The sequence below is a fragment of the Barbus barbus genome, assembly GCF_936440315.1.
Source record: "Barbus barbus genome assembly, chromosome: 8".
In the NCBI taxonomy this organism is placed as follows: domain Eukaryota; kingdom Metazoa; phylum Chordata; class Actinopteri; order Cypriniformes; family Cyprinidae; genus Barbus; species Barbus barbus.
The window spans coordinates 17,011,380-17,032,122 of NC_136736.1; the positions used below are offsets into that span (position 1 = coordinate 17,011,380).

At 38.1% G+C, this 20,743-nt stretch overlaps 1 protein-coding gene across 2 annotated transcripts in view; it reads right to left on the reverse strand.

The window, feature by feature from the left end:
- The window catches only part of LOC306873941 (vang-like protein 1), a 103,197-nt gene extending 90,164 nt beyond the window's left edge, over positions 1 to 13,033 (reverse strand). For both annotated transcript variants that reach the window (XM_079423539.1, XM_079423538.1), the window contains exon 1: positions 12,852 to 13,033. The gene's annotated coding sequence lies outside the window, so the exon portion shown is untranslated. The remainder of the gene's footprint in view (positions 1 to 12,851) is intronic.
- Between the last annotated feature and the right edge of the window lie 7,710 nt (positions 13,034 to 20,743).

Genomic DNA, 20,743 nt, shown 5'->3' on the forward strand with positions numbered 1-20,743 from the left:
AATCTACATATATCTGTCAGCAAGGCGCCTTGCAGGAAGAAGCAATACTCCTTGTCTAGTGTGGTCTCAACCCGAGGGGGCAAGGCACGCCTTGGGTTTGATATGCCAAGATGATAGCATCCACTATCCAGTGGGCTAAACTCTGCTTGGAGAAAGCATTTCCCTTCTTCTGGCCTCTGTAACAGACGAAGAGCTGCTCTGAGGTCCTAAAGCTCTGCGTACGGTCCACATATATGCATAAAGCGCGAACGGGACAGAGCAAAGCTAGGGCTGGGTCCGTCTCCTCCGAGGGAAGCGCATGCAGGTTCACCACCTGATCCCTGAAAGGCATGGTGGGAACCTTGGGCACATATCCAGGCCGGGGTCTCAGGATAACGTGAGTCGGCTGGCCCAAATTTCAGGCACGATTCGTTGACCGAAAATTTATGTAGGTCCCCTACCCTCTTGATGGAAGCCAGCGCAGTTAAGAGTAGGGTTGTGCAATTAATCATATGCGATTCTCATGCGCATCTCGTCAGTAAAGCCGTTTCCGTGATTGGTGGTAAATCTCCATCACCTGCTTTCAAATGGAGCGGAAGTTTATACACAGAGCCGTAGTTCACTGTCAAGCCACGCAATATTGCGTTCATAATCGAATGCGATTCATCTACGATAATGAACGCGATATTGCCTAGCTTGTCAGTGAAATACGGCTCTGCTTCTGGGCAGCCGAGAACTGTTGGGCAAAGCTCTCGACTGCATTGCCGAATAGGCTGGCCTGGGAGATACAGAATAAAACGATATTTGTCGGTCTCCCGCATATCTACCAGGTTCAGCCAGAGATGGCATTCCTGGACCACCCATGTGGGAGCGCACAGTGACTTTCGTCGCTCTCAGGTCGAGGTCCGTTGCTATGCGCAGCTCCTGCATCAGCCCTGGGTTAGAACTATCCTCATGCAACTCTTTTAGTGCCTTGGCCTGGTATACCTGCAGGAGTGCCATGGCGTGCAGGGTGGAGGCAGCCTGTCCAGCGGCTCCGTAAGCCTTGGCCGTAAGAACAGACAACAACTTACAGGCCTTGGATGGGAGACGCAGGTTACCCTTCCAGGTGGAAGCGCTTCTTGGACACAATTGCATCGCGTACCCCCTGGCCACTCCACCTTCGAGGGTAGTGAGGGAGGAGGAGGTACCAGACCTGTTTCAGGCAGAAAAAGGTGCAGTCCATGACCAAGCCACCTCCTCATGCACTTCCGGGAAGAATGGCACTGGCGTGGGGGGCTGAGTGGCCTTGACCACTCCGAGATACCAGTCATCTAACCTCGACGGTTCGGGACACAGTGGCTGTTTCCACTCGAGCCCGACCACCTCAGCAGCCCGGGAAAGCATAGCCGTCAATTCTGGGTCAGGCCTGTGCAAACACTACTCTTCCCAAAGGGGGCAACGCAGCCTCATCCCCAAACTCCAGCTCACCCTCCGATGCCACAATCGACATCTGGTCATCTGTAGAAGCACCGAATGAAACAGCTGGTCCCCCATGAGAAGGACCAGCACGTTCACCCGGAAGCTCCACAGCTTGCTGCGTGCTAGAGGAGGGGGCCCACGGAGAATTACTCGGCGGGTTTGCCCCCACTGCAACCCTCAGGTCACCCTGTCTAGAACAGAAGAAGAGTTAGATCAAGGCAAAGATAAGGGGACTCCACCTCTCCTGAGGTATTGGAGTCTCGACCGCAACGCCGAGATGGTCATCCTCCCACAGTGAGAGCATGACTCATCCACGAAAGCAGCCTCAGCGTGCTTAATGCCCAAGCACGTGAGGCAACGATCGTGAATGTCATACGGCGCCAGGTAGGGTTGTGACGGTGAGGAAATTTTCCCACCGGTTAATCGACGTGTGACAACACCGGTAATACCGGTATTACCGTGGTGCTTGTGGGGTCGTTTGAGTTTTCCCTCTTTTCCTCGAATTTGCGGAAATTCGGCATCAAACAGTTGTTTGTTTTTAGTTTGTTTGAGTTTTCCCACTTTCCTTTGCTTGTAAAAGCACCGTGCGCATTTTACTTTCACTTGGGGGGAAAAATCCCAGTTTAAATAAAATAAAAACTAGCAAATACTGTAAATGAGAAATTAATGTTAAAAAAAAAACCTTCCAATATCACCTTAGATAAATGGCAGGTCAACAGGCTTTTCAAAATCCAAAATAATTTTTTAAAAAGGCGCTTTTACATTTCGTTTTGAAATTCTTCTGCCATCGTCTTGTCTGTCTCACCTCACTCTTCTGTCAGTCACCTTGGCTCACTCTCCTCACGTGTTCAATGAAATCTGATCTGTGATGCGCGACTGTTGTTCGCTCGATGTGTTGCATTGAGCAGCCGTGTTCAGTTTTAATTGTAGTGTCTGTTCTCTAACTGAACTAAATGATTTTTATTACTATTAAAAAAAAATCTAAATTACGGTGAGGGACGGTGCCGCAAGTGAAGTAACCGGTGTTGCGGCTTAACACCGGTATCACCGCCAACACCGTCTATCGCAGCAAGCCTAGCACCAGGTAACGAACCCATCCAGACCCCTTTTAGCGCTGAAGCGCACAGGGGAACCACCAGTGCAGCGCCGTTACACCAACACCAGTTGAAGAAGCCTCTTCCCAGAGCGCTCATAGACTCGTTCAGAATCCTCTTCGGACGATAGGTAGAGCAGAACAATTATCACATGCCAATGTGCATCGGCTTGTTTAGTTTACACTTGAAGATGATAGGGCTCTCAGGCGAGATACCAATTCGTCGTTCACCGACGTGACTCAGAGTGTCCGACTGAAAGGGAACTAGAGTTCTGTCATGACAGCTATCGGAGAGATTGGCATGGTAGTTTTTTACAGATCATTATCTAGTCTTGTGTAAACTCCATATAGCTAAAGCTGTAAATTCAACTCCTTCTTACAAATATGGTAGAACCATCACTTCTACCACAAAAGACTGCTTTGTAAGTAATCTTCCTGATTTATCTCAATTCCTCAGCATATCCAACAGCGCAGAAAAACTTGATGTAACCAAAACTATGGACTATGATACGGCTGCTCCTTTACACTTAAGGAAGATCAAGGAAAAGAGTCCAACACTGTGGTATAATGAGCACACTTGCGCCCTAAAGGGAGCAGCCTGGAAAATGGAGCGCAGCTGGAGGAAAACTAAACTAGAGGTATTTCGTATTGCTTGGCGGGAAAGTACCCTATCCTACAGAAAAGCATTAAAAACTGCTAGATCTGATAACTTTGTCTCTTTTAGAAGAAAACAAACATAACCCCTGGTATTTATTCAATACAGTGGCAAAATTAACAAAAAATAAAGCATCATATTAAGCATCATAAAGTTGATATTTCCTAACAGCACAGCAGTAATGACTTTATGAACTATTTTACTTCCAAAATTGATACTATTTGAGATCAAATTGTAACCATGCAGCCGTCAGCTACAGTATCGCATCAGATATAGATCCCCTGAGGAACAGTTCCACTCATTCTCTACTATAGGAGAGGAAGAATTGTATAAAGTTGTTAAATCAGCTAAACCAACAACATGTCAGTCCCTAAATGGTTTAGCTCCTCTGTACTTGAGCGAGCTCTTATAGCATTATAGTCCTCCACGTCCATTACGTTCTCAAAACTCTGGCCATTTGATAATACCTAGAATATCAAAATTAACTGCTGGCGGCAGATCCTTTTTCAATTTAGCGCCCAAACTCTGGAACAATCTACCTAACACTGTTTAGGAGGCAGTCACACTCTGTCAGTTTAAATCTAGATTAAAGACCCATCTCTTTAACCTGGCGTACACATAACACACTAATACGCTTCTAATATTCAAATCCGTTAAAGGATTGTTAGACACATTATTGACACACTATTTTCCTATTTTGACTTGACTTGTATTTGGTGTAACAGAATATGGTGACATGCTTTAATGTTCAAAAAACACATATTTTTCAAATACTGTACATTATTGTAGTTCCTCTATGCCCCGCCTCTCTCAAAAGCTTTGTTTTCTACAAAGTCCCTCCTTCTGACAAGCGCAGTCTGCTCTGATTGGCCAACTGGCACAGTGTATTGTGATTGGCCGAACACCTCAAGCTCTTGTCAAAAATGTAACGCCCCTTTCCATAATTGCGAGCTTCAGCTTTCAAAATAGAAGTAAAGACAGTTAATAATTTCCTTAGTTTTACCATCAGTTCAAGCCCGAGAGGGGAACAGAATCGCATGACAGACATAGTGATGATGCTCATATGTATTTGCACATAAGCCACAATTAAGATAGCTGATGTGCTGTGATGTGACCTTCTCACTCTCTCTCGCTCACACACGCGCGAGCACACACACACATACACACACGATGCGCAAAACTCCACATTTGAACAGTCAATAGCAAATACTTAAACTAATAACAAAACTTACTTACAATTGCTGATTCAGAAGCGCCAGATTGTCATAAAGTCAGAATTACCTCCGCTCCTAGGTTCACGAAACGGTCGTCCATAAAATGCGTTGTGATAACATCTGGGTTGTGCTGTTCTGTTGTAAGTAATCTTAATGATTCCTAAATGCATCTACTTTCGGAAGGCCAAATAAAGTGCTTTTGCTTTCGCCTAAAAACACACAGCGTCTCCCTGTCATGGCTGCATCAACACTACTGCGGTTACTGAAACCACAATTTCTTTCTTTGCGTGAACATTTGGGCGGCATTACGCAAATATTTCCACATCGTGACGTAGACGTGGGGGCGCGTTTGAATGAGCCATTTTAGGGGTTTGGCAGAGTCTTAACTTTGATAAAGAATTTCTCTTTGATTTTGAGACTTTAGTCTTTGCAACTTCAGGGATCTTATCTATGCACAAACAGCTTGTAACACTCCAAAGAGAAAGGAAAACTTGAAATCGCATCATATGACCCCTTTAATGTATTTGCTCTTGGAGGAACAGATCTGCTATGCTGTTGTTGTAGCTGTTGATTATTATTACTAGGGATGCTCTGATACTACTTTTTCCAGCACTCTGCCGATACTTTTATTTTTGGTACTTGCTGATACAAAGTACCGATACCGGTATTTTCATTGTATTTATAAATTTTTTAAATATTGGGTACAGAAACCAAAATAATAAATGTTAGCTGGTTAACTTTTTTGTAAAATAGATATATCCTTCAGTTATTTTCACACTTAATTATGCCCATTAAAATATATTTTACAAGTTTTAGTTACTTTCACTGTTAATTTTCTTTGCTCTATGGTACATCATCTTTAATTTAATAGCATTATAGCTGCTCAGTACTGTAATCAAGCATTTTGCTGTAACAATGCAGGGAATCACTCGTTATCAATCTTTCAGAAATATAAGTAGCGTTTTTTCGTCTGAAACGTGCTGCGATTTATATTCTAAAAAGAAACTCAATGCAGAAACACTCATGAAGCAAGCAGAAAAAATTTGCAACGCGCGCACATATTTGTATTGGTGCAGAATGCTAGGGACAAGTACAGAACAGCCTAGCGCATTTACACTGGCTGATAGATTCACTTTCGCCCATAAAGTCGTGTATGCTTAAGGTTGAAAATAAATGCTTAAGGTTGAAAATAAATGCTTAAGGTTGAAAATAAATGTTTTTTTACAGTGAATGCCCCTATAAAAGTTATTTTTGTCAGACTTGTGTTCCTGTCTTGTGTTGTGTATTGCTCCCCATGTGCCTTCCCTGACCTAGTTTCTCCCTCCATGTCCATATTTGGTGTTCCTGTTCTCGTTTGGTCCCCATCTAGTTGCATCTTTTTCAGCTGTGTCCCGTAAGTTTGGAGTTACTTTAGCCCTGTGTTTCCTTATCCCTATTCGGACGGCAATTTTCTCTCATATGGGCGTCTGTGAAAGTAAATTTACATATCACCTCAGTGATAAAACTCATGGATTCGGATGGAAATGTATTCACAGTGGAGGAGAGAGTTCTGTGATCCTAAGAATCCAGGAACGCACTGATCACGTGGCCAGTCACATTATTGTCATTATCGATAATCCATTTTATCCAGGGCTCACAAAATTTCAAAATCCCTGGTAGCTCTTCGGGCAGGTACTTTCCAGATTTTGGTAGCCCAAAAATTAATTTAACTAGTCCAAATAATTTTTTCATTTTTTTAAAATCAGATAAGTCTAAATGTCAATCAAAAACATTCTCAATACACAAATATCAACAAATATCAATGAAAGAATTTTATTTCACTATTTACAGGGTATGTGCAGAATAAAAAATAAATAAATTTAAGGCAATTTCTGAACCTTTTTAAGAGCTGCACAAGTTTGAGTGGGGTTGGACAATGTCTATGGTAACATTTTAAGCCATAAAATGATTTGATTTACAGTTTTGATAAGTTTTCACACACACAAAAAATCTTAGAAATTGGCATTTCAGCTATTAAACCATTTCTATGAAAAGGGACAAGCTTTAACAGGCTGCATTCACAGATCCATTTCGATATATCAGATGTTTTGTCCTGCTCTGAAAACATAACTGACTGTGTGTACATCAATTTAGTATATATGTATTTGAAAATGCAAGTGCATTTACCCGCAGCCGCAATCGAGCTTTAGGACAAACAAACACAAATCGTACGTGAAAATCTGTCAGTGTGTGAGTTTTCACTGACAAGCTAATCATAATCGAATGCGATCCATCTGCGATATTGAACGCGATATTGCCAAGCTTGTCAGTGAACTACGGCTCTGTGTATTAACTGCCGCTCCATCTGAAAACAGGTGATGGAGATTTACCGCCAATCACGGAGCCGGCTTTACTGACGAGATACGCATGAGAATCGCATGCGATTAATTGCACAGCCCTAATTCAGAGCAGAACTTCAACAATAGGATGACAACCTAAAACATACAAACAAACAGCACATGTTATAACTGACTTTTGAACTATTAGTTAGTTATGGTATCCATAATCTCAACAGTTCATTCATTCATCTAAGCTCTAAAAGAATACCATAGGCTAGGCTATAAGATTATTCTCTGTGGCTATCTATGAACAGTAACAGAAAAGCTTTTTTATTAACAGATCTATAAGGTATGGTTTGCAGGAAGAGACATTTTCAGTGATCAGGGGTCAATTCCTGTTTATATGCCAGCAATGTGGTGCTGGATTGGTGGATGTGAGAAGTCAAGAGCGCAGAAAGAGAGAGAATAAAGCAGAGAGACAACAATGGAGACAAATTATCAGCACACAAAAAAAGCACTGGCTCCCTACCAAACAGTACTTACATATCAGTACAACATATCTGAATCTAAAATTTCTATGAGACCCAGAGATTCAGAGAGAAAAAATATCCTGTATGAATATTGCAATAAAACTGTTTTGCAACGAAGTTTGAAAGTAAAACTTTCAATGAAAAAAATAATCTTATTCATCCTTTTACAGAGCAGGATACCAAGACTGCAGCTTTATCACACAGAATTACAGTACATGGTGACAAGCAGTGGGCAATATGAACAAAATAGTTATCACTATTTTTGTTATCACGAAAACAAAGATGCAAACAACGAACATTAGGATAAATACAATATAAATTTTTTTTTTTTTTAAACTGTGCTTTAAGTTTTTTTTCAGATATGGTAGGTCTCAGTAGGTAGGTTATAATAGCACTATTAAGTAACTAGTATTAAGTAATTAGGGCTGCCCTCGACTAAAGATTTTTCTTGTCGACTAGTAGTTGTTCATTTGAAGCATCATCTAATCGCACGTTTATTAATAAACCATTTAATAGTATTTAATAAAGTTCATAGCTGTTTCGATTTATACAGAGTTAAATACCACCTAGCAGCCAATCAGAAATTAGGATGTTGTTGTTTCTGTTTAAATTGCGCGATTCGTTACTAAGCAACATGGATGCACACGCACATGGAGTGTAAGTTGGAAGAAAAAGCTCAGATGAATGCTGTAAGTAACCCCTTCATTTGTTTTGTTTTTTGGGGGGTTTTTTTAAGATTCCTGGGTGAAATCACTTGCCTGTGAAAAGATGGTGAGAGCTGATGTTGGGGAATATAGCCAAATTCGTGCTAAAGTATTTGATGCAGTCAAAAAAAAAACTCTCCAACTGCTTTGCAACCAGAAGCTTTAACTTAGCTTTGGCTTGCTGAAAGGAAAGTAGATGTTATAACAGTTGGTAAATCAGGTCCTTCCCCGAATAGGGCGTCTATATATGTCTATGGCTCTACAGATCACATGATTCAGTGGAGAATTATTAGAAATTAGGGATCTGGGATGGAAATTAGCACCCGCCACCAGCCAAATGCGGGTGATTTTGTGTTGTGGCGGGTAAACTCGCTTCACCTACCGACCACCGTGGCGGGTAAATAAAAATAGCATACTGTTTCACCCGGACGGCGGACACTTTTAGAGGAGGCACACCTTCAAACAAATGTGGCGTTACATCGCAGGCGTTAAGAGGTCTGCAGAGAATAGGGCCGCAACGATTAGTCGACATTATCGACAACGTCGACAATAAAAAATTGTCGACAAATATTTTAGTTGTCGAGTAGTTGTTTGATCTCACATGACCTAATGTTAGAGCCTGCAATACTGCGGTTTCACCAGTGTGGCACTGTAGCACTGTAGCGCAAGACTGTAGTTCAGCCTTCCTGGATGCATTCAAGAGAAGAAGACACACAGCGCTTCAGAGAAAATGCACCTGAACTTGAGCGGCGATTGGATGAACGTTAATATATAGCGCGTTTTCGTCTCAGTAACTAAATAAACGCAACAAAAACTGACAGCAGTGTGAAAACAGCATTTAAAAATGCATCTGATTACAACGATGTGGATGTTTGTATGAGCTCTGCTTTTCAGTAATGTAACGTTACTCCAGTAATGTCCGGACTAAAGCAGCTCTCCAGTGTGGAGCTAGCTAATTATTAAATATTTTTATTAGTGGGAAAAAAAATAGTTTCATTAAAGTGACAGTTTGGTTTACAGAGACCAAAGCTTGATCTAGCTAAGGACTGTTTTGATTATTCATAACCCTATAAGGTATTTTAAAATATTATGTTGTGAATAAAATAGTTTATCCAAAGCATCGTATCACTTACCTTTATTATGTTTCTTATCTATATGACTTACAAAAGGAGAAGTTAGGCAGAATGTGCAAAATGTGTCATTCAGTTTCTTTTTCATGTAGCTAATTAAATGGTGAGAAAGTGTCTCTGTCTGTCATTTCATTTGTGTGCCAAATACATCTATTTGTATAATGAATTGGTGATACTTTACAATAAGGTATAATTTATTAACATTAGTTAATGTATTAATTAACATAAATGAACAATGCATTTATTACATTTAACTATTAATCTTTGTTAATAAAAACTTAAAAAACAGCATTAGTAAATGCTGAAATTAACTAACTTTTAGATTAACAAATGCTGTAGAAGTATTGTTCATTCTTAGTCCATGTTAACTAATGTTAAATGATGAACCTTATTGTAAAGTGTTGCCAAATAATTGTTTAATAATTGTAATTGCATAATATACTTTTCTAAAGCTGAAGTGACCTTTATTTTAGAATATGTATAACTTAATATTTTAACTAATCACAAAAGCTGAATGATCAAAGTCTACTGGTTAATCAGTGGAATAATCGATGATTAGTCGATTAATCGTTCTAATAATCGTTAGATTATTCGGTTATCAAAATAATTGTTTGTTGCAGCCCTAAGAGAAAACATCTCAGGAGGAGCCAGTGGACAAAGACGAAGGTCAAAAAACGTTTTTTTTTTTAAGAACGATGGAGAAAAGCAGACAATGGGGAGTCCCGTGATTGGTTAGTTTACGAAGAGACAAGTCTGACAATGTTCTGCTCGGTATGTCGTCAACACGCTTCAGAAGATGCCAAAACTAATAGTTTCATTGTTGGGACTAAAAACCTAAAACTGGAAGCCATAAAAGACCACGAATCATCCGAGCAGGCGTAAATTGGACTGGGAGTGGGGAGGATGGGTGGAGGAATGTTAGTTTTTGGTTTAATCTGCCCTACTCATTTAATGAAATGTATATCAGTTCATGGTTTGTGTGTGTATAAGAGAGAATGAGAAAATGTCAGTATTTCATTGAGACTTGAGATTAAATAAACTGCTTAAGTATTGTAGATCTTGTAGTATTAATTTTCACATGCAGTTACACATTGTCGGTTAAAAACAAGAAAGTGGCTGGTAAAAACATTGAGTGGCTGGTAGATTTTGAAATCCACCAGCCACAGTGGCCGGTGGACAAAAAAGTTAATTTCCATCCCTGTTAGGGATGCACGATATTGGATTTTGCCGATATGCCGATATTTTTCAACTCATTTTGGCCGATACCGATACTTGTATATGTGACCCGTGCTGGCAAAATGAGTCGGAATGCGCAAATTTTCAAAAATAAGTTTTTTATATTTTCACATTCTCCATTAAAATACCTTCAAAATGATATATGACTTGTTGGAATGCTGATATTTACATTTAAAGCCATTATCGTCAGATTCCGATATCAGTCCAATAATATCGTGCATCCCTATTAGAAATGTTATTCCGTATGAAGAACATGAGAGAATAAATCTGTTCTCAAATACCAACGATAACAAGAACTCAGCATCCACTCTCTTATCCGGGATACTCTTCAGCGCGTCACAACAACCGGCCCACAGACATAAGAAATAAATCTAGGCCTATAGAAAGCTTGAAATGTAGGCTATACTATTATACGAACCAATTCAAATAAAAACAAATATTCTTTAATTATGTAGTCTTGTATGAAAACGCTGAATTTTTGGCCGAATTTTAACCACTGAATTTGTGGCAGCGAATTTGGAAAGTGAAATAAAATGACCGAAATTTGCATATCGAAAATCATACCTCTTATTTTTAAACAGATTGAATATTTTGGAAGTGAATTCTGTGAATATGAATTATTGAATTTTTAATTATGAAAATGTGTGTGAAATATTTTTAATTGAAATATTCAAAGCTTAAATAAACAACTATGTTAAATTTCAGGACCTAAAAATGCAAGCCCTGGAAATACAATACATTAAAATGCAAGCACTGTTAATTGCAATGCATCTCTTTTTTTTCGATTTGTGGAATTCAGCATGCTTTATGTTTCAAAAACTATTGTCATTATTCTGCTTCCATACTCTAGCGCTGGCCACAGAGGAAAATAAATAAAAACTATTAACATCTTTCAGCCTTGATATTTTTAGATAACCAATAGTAAAAAAAAAACCATCTATTGGTGTTGATTAAACAGTAAAACCATCATGTCGTTATTGTTGTTGTTTTTTGGATTGAGGCTGAATAACACTGCACTGAGTGGCATTAACCACAGCTTACATTCAACAACTATGAGAGAGAGGCCTACCGTTTAAAGAGCCATTTCATTGCTGTCTTTCAAAAAAGGGTGTAGAAATTATTCAATGGCTTTGAAATTGTAGCTGCTTGACAGGTATGTAGCAGACACTTTCACTGTCCTGTGTAATCCTGTGTAAACTGTACAGATAATAATCATGAAATTTCCAGCCATCAGAGGTTCAAACACAGATATAATCTATATAACTGACAGTGTTGAATAATTCATTGGATGGTGGGAATCTCCAAGTTGCTAAAAGGTTTTCTCTTTGGTGGCAGATTGTGCATGTTTTAAAACAAAAACAAAAAGACACATCATCACACCGCATATTTCTGTATGACAAGCTACAAAGAATTGAGCTTCAGGAAATGACTGCTGGAATATAGTCAGAGCCAACAAAGATGACAGATTATTATGCAGATAAACAATACAAGTTTCAAGTCCATGGTGTTCAGTGAAGCATAAAAGACAGTTTAAAAAATTACAAAAGACAGATATTAAAATTTCAAATTAAAAATTAAATTAAAATTGCTTTAGATGGATTCTTATCATGAGAAAGCGTTATGATGTTGTTTACACTGAGGATTTACGACCATAAATTGACCACCTTTTCCCCGAAACTGTCAGCTCAGTTTCAACATTATTTTTTTACTGAAGTACTGTTTACACTGGTCAAGTGAAGCCTTTGTTTTATTCAATGGCGAAAACCCCATAACTATTTGTTGGCCAACTCCCAAATGTACCTGTAGCCTCCCGCAACTCAAATAAATGGCGGACGCTGTAGGAAAAACCCCGGTCTGTTCAAGGCCTGAAGCGTCTTGCCTTACTCTATTAACCATAAATTACATTAGTTAGCCTATACCTCACGACTAACCGACCCAGACAGGGGAAAGACCGATGCAAAACAATAAAACTCTTCCCGAGCAGGAGAGAATTAAGTTGGGATGAGAAGAAGCGATATTCAGCTTGTCACGTAAGAAGCGTGTCAGCGATACCTAAGCCCCCCTCCACCCTCCTAATAATGCAGTTTTTTCCAAATGTGTCCATGTTTCGATGTGCCCATGTATCCAGCCCGACATGTGTTTCCACACTGGTCCTAAAACCCTGAGCATGCTTCTCCAAAGCTGTTTCAAACACACTTTCCAAGGCGTTTTCACTGTTACTGTGGGAACTCGCTGCAAATAAAGTGTCATTTTGAGTCCCCTATAAAAATCACTGTAAGTTACCTACATGTTACATGTATGGGCATCTAGTCGTGTTCTGCTGTCTAGCTGCTGGCCAACAGAATGAGACAATTGTCAAAATGAATTCTGTAAGACTAAATAAATAAAACAGTAGCCAACGGACAATATTTGATAGTCAGTTGAAGAGAAGATATTGAAACAATGCAAGGTTTTGAATTCGCAAGTGTTACAGCAGGTCTATAGCAAGCTAAGCTCACAGCGGCAGAATGTTTTATCGCAAACAAACTCACCTTTACCGAGTCGTTGAATTCTGATGAAAAGCACGGAAAAGGGAATTTATTTTATATATAGTCCATGGGTATGTCCGAGACTTAAAGTGACCGAATTGCCTGTGGTACAATCAGCTCTATCGATACATTGGGATTTGCTGAGGGGCAGTGCTTCCTTTAGAAGTGCAGTACGAACATGACGCACTAGGGGAACAACAGTGGCCGACGACTAGCCTATATTAATAACGCCTACTGTAGGTAGGCTAGGAATTCTTGAATAGAATAGAATAGAATAGAATAGAATAGAATAGAATAGAATAGAATTCATTATGGAACGAACAAAAACAATGTACACAATATACGACAGCACGATTCTATACCCACGTTCAAACAAACATTTGTAAAAGTAAGGATATTAAAAATAAATTAAAGGCATGGAGTAGACGAAACTATAATAAAAGCAAAATAAATAGGCCTGAATAAAAAGTAAAGTTATTTTTGTAATATAGCCTCTCGATAGGACAGCATTTATTAAAACTACTGGATGGGGACTTAAACTGAATTAAGATGGATGATGGCACAATTGTTTTTTGTAGAGCTGCTTTCTAGCTGAATCACATCTCGCAACATCAACACTAATATAGAATCAGCACTGAATTCTGACTCGAACTGAACAACAACATTGCTGTTCATTGTTGAACTGTCTATAGCTGATAGATTTACATTGTTATTGATCGGAACTAACCTAAGATAAGAATGTATGGAGTTAATTTAATGCCACATATATAAGCAAAATAATAAAGTTTTGCAAAAGAAAAATAAAGTACTGAGCAAAAAAAATTGTTTTGCAAACAAAAATAAAGACTGCAAAATAAAAGTAAGGTATTGAGAGAAAAAATTAAGTTTTGCAAACAGAAATAAAGAATTGCAAAAATTAAGATATAATTAATTGCAAAAATCAATGACAGTTGTAAAAGAAGCTTATGAACTTTGATTCTGTTTTATCTCTGCAACACATTTTCCATGCTCACACTTACTAATTAATTTGCAATGCTCCATTTATTTTGCGTTTCAGTCAAGCATGAGCTCGCGATACCGCTTCACTTTTCTGTGCGCTTCACTTCATGGCACTGTTTTGAAGTGGGGGGTGTACCCCAAGGTAATGTACCCCATCAATGATTATCTAACGAAGGACAGGCTGATTTTTTGCTACATTATGTTGTACGCATGAGTAGGCCTATGCCTAATAAAACCACCGCTTAAACTGATCTCTAACTTCTTAAACTTTGGCAAACGACGTTAATAGTAATCACATTTAGTTAACAAAACAACACATTTTAATGTTAGTGAAATAAAAGGAAACAGTCAACTTTACATCCCTCCGCTTTGCCATGCTGACTGTCAAACCTGTTGCGATCTGCATGTCCAGCTAATGACGTGGCTTTGCGGGGGAGGGGGGGGTGCCCAGGCCTGCTGAACACGCCCCAGTTTCTTGACTCCACCCCCCACATCAAAACAGTGCCATGAAGTGAAACACACAGAAAAGTGAAGCAAAGGGAAAACGGTATCACAAGCTTACGCTTGACTGAAATGCAAAATAAATATCTTAATTTTTGCAATTCTTTATTTCTGTTTGCAAAACTTATTTTTTTCTCTCAATGCTTTCTTTTTATTTTGCAGTCTTTATTTTTATTTGCAAAACTTTATTCTTTTGTGTATATATATATATATATATATGTGTGTGTGTGTGTGTGTGTGTGTGTGTGTGTGTGTGTGTGGCATTAAATTGACTCCATAAGAATGACACTATTGTCTTTTAGAGTTGTTTTACAGCAGAACTGGCTCTGTTGTACAGGCTAGACGAGCTTTTATAATTGCTTCTGCTATTTCCTATTTATTTCTGTGAAGCTGCTTTGACACAATCAGTATGGCACAAAGCACTATAAGAGGGTGACTTGACTTAATTTCACCATGGGCATATATGATGACAAATGCAACAAATAATGGCTTTGATGATACCACTTAAAGCTTGTAGTCCCATTTCTATCATAATGTTAGTCACTGACACTAGCATTCAGATGTTTTTTTGCTCAGTGTCATTTTTTACTCATTTCATGCATAACACTAAAGATTTAGGATGTCATGGGGTCATGCTGAGTTCAAGACCTTTGACTTGACCTTTTTTTCGACTCCCTAGGGCTACACAAACATTGCGAGACCAGTTGCATTACAGCTATTACATTATTCATGCCAAGTCTCTGGCAATCTTCTTGAGGTTGCAGAAATAATATAAATATAAATGGTAACGGAATTGAAGCAGAGTTACAGCAGTTTCAGCCATTCAGGTTCATTTGCAATTTTGTGATTCAGTTTTATGTAGTGTCAGGTAGAGTGGGGGAAAACGCCCCTATAGACTAAAACGCCCCCCTACTGTTTTCCCCAAAATAACCACAAGATAAAGTCAAGATTAATTTTTATTGTAACTATGGACTGTGGACAAGAGTGATGTAGAAGTTTTCATCATGAAGCTTACACTGGTGATGTATCGGAGAGAAAACAGATTTCACAGTAAATTATCTAATTTTCAGCAGCAAGAAAAAAAGTGTTTTAAAGCTTGTTTTGTAGAACATCACAGTTATTTATGATATGAGAACAGTAGGGCCTGTAGATAGAGAGTACTTGTTATTTAATAAAATTATAATTATATTTTCAGAATGACATTTTTTTTCTCAAACATAGTGTGTTAAACCCATGTCACCGTAGCCACCCAGATCCAGACTTTATCCAGATCAAATGGTCACTGCAGCCACCCGGATCCAGTCCGTATCCAGATCAGATGGTGGATCAGCACCTAGAGATGACCTCTACAGCCAGGACAAGTTAAAGCTGCCCGTACTCTGATTTTGCTGTAAATGTTTAAAGCAAATTGCTGGGGGGCATAAAATGCCCCCTTGGTACAAATAAATTTTTTGTTAAAAATCTAATAACATGAAAACTCTGGACATTTTTCATACTTGGTTTATAATTTATGTCATTGTCACTAAAACTATGATAACTTTTTGAACACATTTAACTTTTGTTTCACTGAAAAAAAAATGACACAATCCTTAATGGGGGTGTTTTCCCCACTCTATTATATCCTTTTTTCTGAAGACAATATGCTAGCATCAACGTATCTGTTAGTAAACATATAAGAAACATTGGAATTACATACTTTTCACATGTGAAGAAACGTCTCTCACTTTCATAAGCAAAGATCACAATCTTGTGGACAAATGCATGTAGTGCACGTCTATTTTCAGAGCATAGCGCTTGTATATGCAACAACTAAAAGTGACCGACAGAGGGCGATGCAATTTCAGAAAGATCTATGTCTTAATTTGTTCTTAGATCCTTGAAGTGACAAATATGGCAAAATAGTGTAAGAACAACGTTTGAAAAACCTTTGAATGTAAAAAACACCTTTTTGGTTTTCTGAAAGGATTTGCAGGGGGTCTAAAACATATGTGCTATAAGAAGTCATTGTGCAGATGGCCGCTATTCAGCACGCCTGTTTGGGCCCCTGAGATCATTCAGTTTGGAGTCTGAGAGACGGATGGCCTGTGTTTACAAGTTTTTACACTGTTTATAAAAAATGTGTTAGAATCTTAGAATCTCTTCATTCAATATTATGCTTATAAAAAAAACCTACTAACAGACATACACAGTAACCATACTTTTAAAATTGTCACTTAATTTAGTGATAAAGCACTAAAGGTACTTAAATATATGAAGCTGACTGCTGTGCATGTGTAAATGCATGTGTGTTGTGTGTACAGATGGCCTGAGCATGAGCTTGAATAAGACAGAGCCTATTCGACACTGACGTATTGTGAGCGTGTCGCACTCAATATGTGAGGTAATGAGAACAGACTGACTTATTTTTTCTGTATCCCCTTTCTTCTTTTCTCTCCTTCTCTCCCACTCTCTCTACTCTAGTGTATTTCCATCTGTTTGGAGACAAAGGGCCATGAGCCAGCTCCAGCCTGGGTCCCTGCTGGTGAAGTGGGCAAGCATAATGTGGCCCATCCCAGGGGCCACATTTCAACACATGGATCTGCCTTTGTACCTCACTGCTAGTGCAACACTCACTCTACAACACACACCTTTGATGGGTATCAAGGGAATGAGTGAAAGGGGTAGGTTGAAGGTACAAAGGGAGATGGGCTCTAGGCATTGAAGATGAGCACAATTGTAATGTAAGGAGAGGAAAGATGCAAACACTCCCTTCTGGCTTTTAAATGCTGTGTAAGACCTGTGGACATATGGCTGCTTTTTCTTGTGTTTCTCTAGTTGGAAAAACAAGAAGCTCTATTTGGAACAAATGGGAATATGTTCCAGCCTATATTGTCCCATTTTTGATTCTAGAAAGTGTACCTGAATAATGAGGGTGGGAGAACCCACAAACAGGACTATAGTGAATAGGATTCTGGGCCGCCTGTACACTTCCTGACATATGGTCACTTGTAGGTCTTTGCCATTACATAATCCATGGTGAACAGAGAGGCAATATGGCTTTTTCTCATACACAAACACACATGTGCTGGCTGCATTCACAGTCTGTTACCCACTTAAAACAGGACTACAGCTGACAGCTTTAAATTAGGGTTTGTTTTGGAGCTGCAGCAAGGACAAAAATAAAGTGAATGGATATATACCACCCTGTAGCATAAATACTCCTCAATAAGGTAAAAACTATTATCAGTTGGTGATGCATTTGTCCATGTGATCTATTTGGTTTAAATTTAGAGTGTTTGAATTTCATTCATTTTAATTTCAGTCACATTTAAAACACCAGAACCCCACTGAATAATAATAAATGCATTAACAACAATTTTGACAGAAAGTGAATCATTATAGTGCCTGATCTTTCTGGCATTGGAAAGTATGATGATTTTATTCTTTGCTTCTGAAATCAACGTAAGGGTACATGACAAATGAACAGGTAGGCTAAACAATGCCAGTGAAGTTAACTGTCAGAGGATAAAACATTTTTTAAACACATGAAATTCAATAACTAATCTAAGAAATTATAGAAATTCCTGGTTAAGAGAAAGCCATGCCAAACCAAACTGTAGAAATTCTTGTTTAAACTATTAATTTTTTAACTAAAAATCATACTCACATACTTGATTTGGTGCTTCATGGTTATAAGGTCACTGCCTCTCTCCAGAGTCAAGAAACATGCTGCTTTTTACTTAATTTTGAAGATGAAAGTGGTGTTTTGTTGACTATAGAACAGTATTTATGTTATAATGCACTACAACTTGTACTGTCAAATCCTTTTAGGGACATCATCCTATAATAGACACAGTTAATTATCGTCTGGAAAACGCATGTTAAGTCATGGATTACATTCAAATCCTTTCTGGTGGTCTCAGGACATTACAAAGTCGCATTATCCATTATCATTGAGCCGGTTTTTGAATTTGAGTGTTGTTGTGTAAGTGTAAAATGTTCTTTTATTGCCAGCAAGTGAAGAGAAATTCAGATTAAATAGATATTAAATAAAAACCTTTGATCAATAAAAGTGATTCTTCTTCTTCTAAAAAAAACAAAAAAAAAAAAAAAAAAAACGACTGTGAACTTACAAGTGTAAAAACCCTGGTCTGAGACAACTGAGGTTTTGAATGAGACATAATCACACATGCATAGTGGTATGCTTGAGAAGCTGCTGTAGGCAACTATTAGCTTGCTGATTCTTTTGGATGTGGGAATTCAGTTAGTTTTATATATACAGTGGCAAGAAGTTGTTTGTGAACTTTTTGATCTTCATAGAAGTCAGTATCAGTCTGGCTAAACTAATAACACACAAACAATTGTGCTTTTCACAATTTTATTAAGATGCTGAGTGATCTTCCACAAGGTCAGACTGAAAAAAGTAAGTTAACCCTTGCATGTTTTTACTTATAATATATATGGTATATTGAAGCGTCATATATATGTAGCCTAAATGTATAATATGATTATATATGTATAAATGGTATGTGAGAATAAATCTCTCTTTCTCTCTGTTTCTCACTCACTCACTCGCTCACTCACTCACTCTCTCTGTTTCCCACGGGAGGTGCCAGACGGCCAGTAATTTGGTTGTCTTGGCTCGTCTGGAGTAACACCTGCCCCCTCTCTAGGGAAACGGCCTTTCAGCCAAAAGGGAGAACGAAGAAGCAAACACACGGAGAGCAAAACCTACACAACGCTTACCGCGACTGACCGCTCTCCATCATTTTCTCTGCGCTTCTGACTTAATTCACATCTCTTGGTAGACTACGTCAATTAATCGGTATATCCTAACTTCACAAACAATTACAAAAATATGTCACTGCTAATAAAGAATAAAAATTTACATGACGTATGCTATCATTCAGAAGCGCAAATGTAATCTGTAAAGCAACCTATTTAATCTTTACATAAGACAATATTATTTTATTATTCGGCATCAGCGATTAAAGAGTCAAACATTTTTGATTGTTATTTTATTAAGAAAAAAAAAGAAAAAACGAATCAACATCAAAATATGAAAAACAAAATACTTTGATTTAAAAATCTGTCACAGCAACTTTACTACAAAATATATGCATAAAGCAATAAAGGGCACGACCCTGAAATATACAAGATAGATCTTTGGATAGCAGATATGTTTTTCACTAAAAACAAATCACTATAACTTAATTTAACTCATTATATCACATGTTGTAGTGGGGTTATGAACATAAACATCTCAGACATCGGCACGTGAACACTCAGAAAAAGAAAATGTTAAATTTACGATGTAATTTTTGGTCATACAATAAATTGCCAGTCTATTGTCTCATAAATCATAGGTCTACAATTCAAATGACATTAATAGTCCATTGATTTAAATATCTGTTATTTAAAAAGTTTTTATAACTTTGTAATTAATTTGTTGTTCTAATGCATGACAACTGATGAGCAAAAACAGCCAATTTATCTAACTAATTGCATCACAAAATATATAGATATATTAAATCAATTAACACTAAAGGTGCAAGTTGATGCTTAACATTTTCATCTCATCATTACTGAATGACAAGGTCTAACACACAAGGTAACTTTTCTTTAAGATACATACAACCAACGTACAACAACAATCTTTCAACAAATAAAAAATGACATGAATCATATTAAAATATATTCAACAAGTATATAATAAATAACAAATAAATATTTAAATGCGAGTGGTTATGGTCACGATGTCATTATTCGAGTGGCACTTATACGTCATTTCCTCCTGTTTAAACAACTACTAACTAGATCTACCGAGCAGCTATTAGAGGAGGAGAGGGTCTGGTTTATTCTTCACTGTTCTACAGAATGATGCAACGGGTTTTCTCTGTACTTTGACCTGCTATAAAAACGCTCTACACTGGTGTGTCCATATACACAAATAACAACATAGGTTATTCGATTTGTTTTAAATCCCTCTCGACCTTATTGCATCATTTATTCTGTGTATAGCTTAAAGCAGGGACCACAGTCTTTTAAATGGTTCACGACTCTTTGAGCAATCACCATTTTTGGTTGAAGAGGGTATTCTCTTCGCTCTAAGCTATAGTCTAATATCTCATTAAAATGTATTAATACCTTTCTAAAATCTAATGAACACTTGGGTGATAACCATCTTTTGTGGTTTCAATCTCTTCCAATTGCACTTCCAATGTAGGTAGAGCAAAGAGCTGCAAACTGCAAAATTAGGATACCATGTTTTTTACTGCAGACAGGCCCCCATGTGTCCTTGGAGTGCGTTACTCATTATAAAGAGGGACCTGTGCTAAACATCCAACACATGATTTAGATATGAAATGTAACAAATAGCTAGTCTCAGAATTTCAATCTTGGACAGTTTTTTGTCA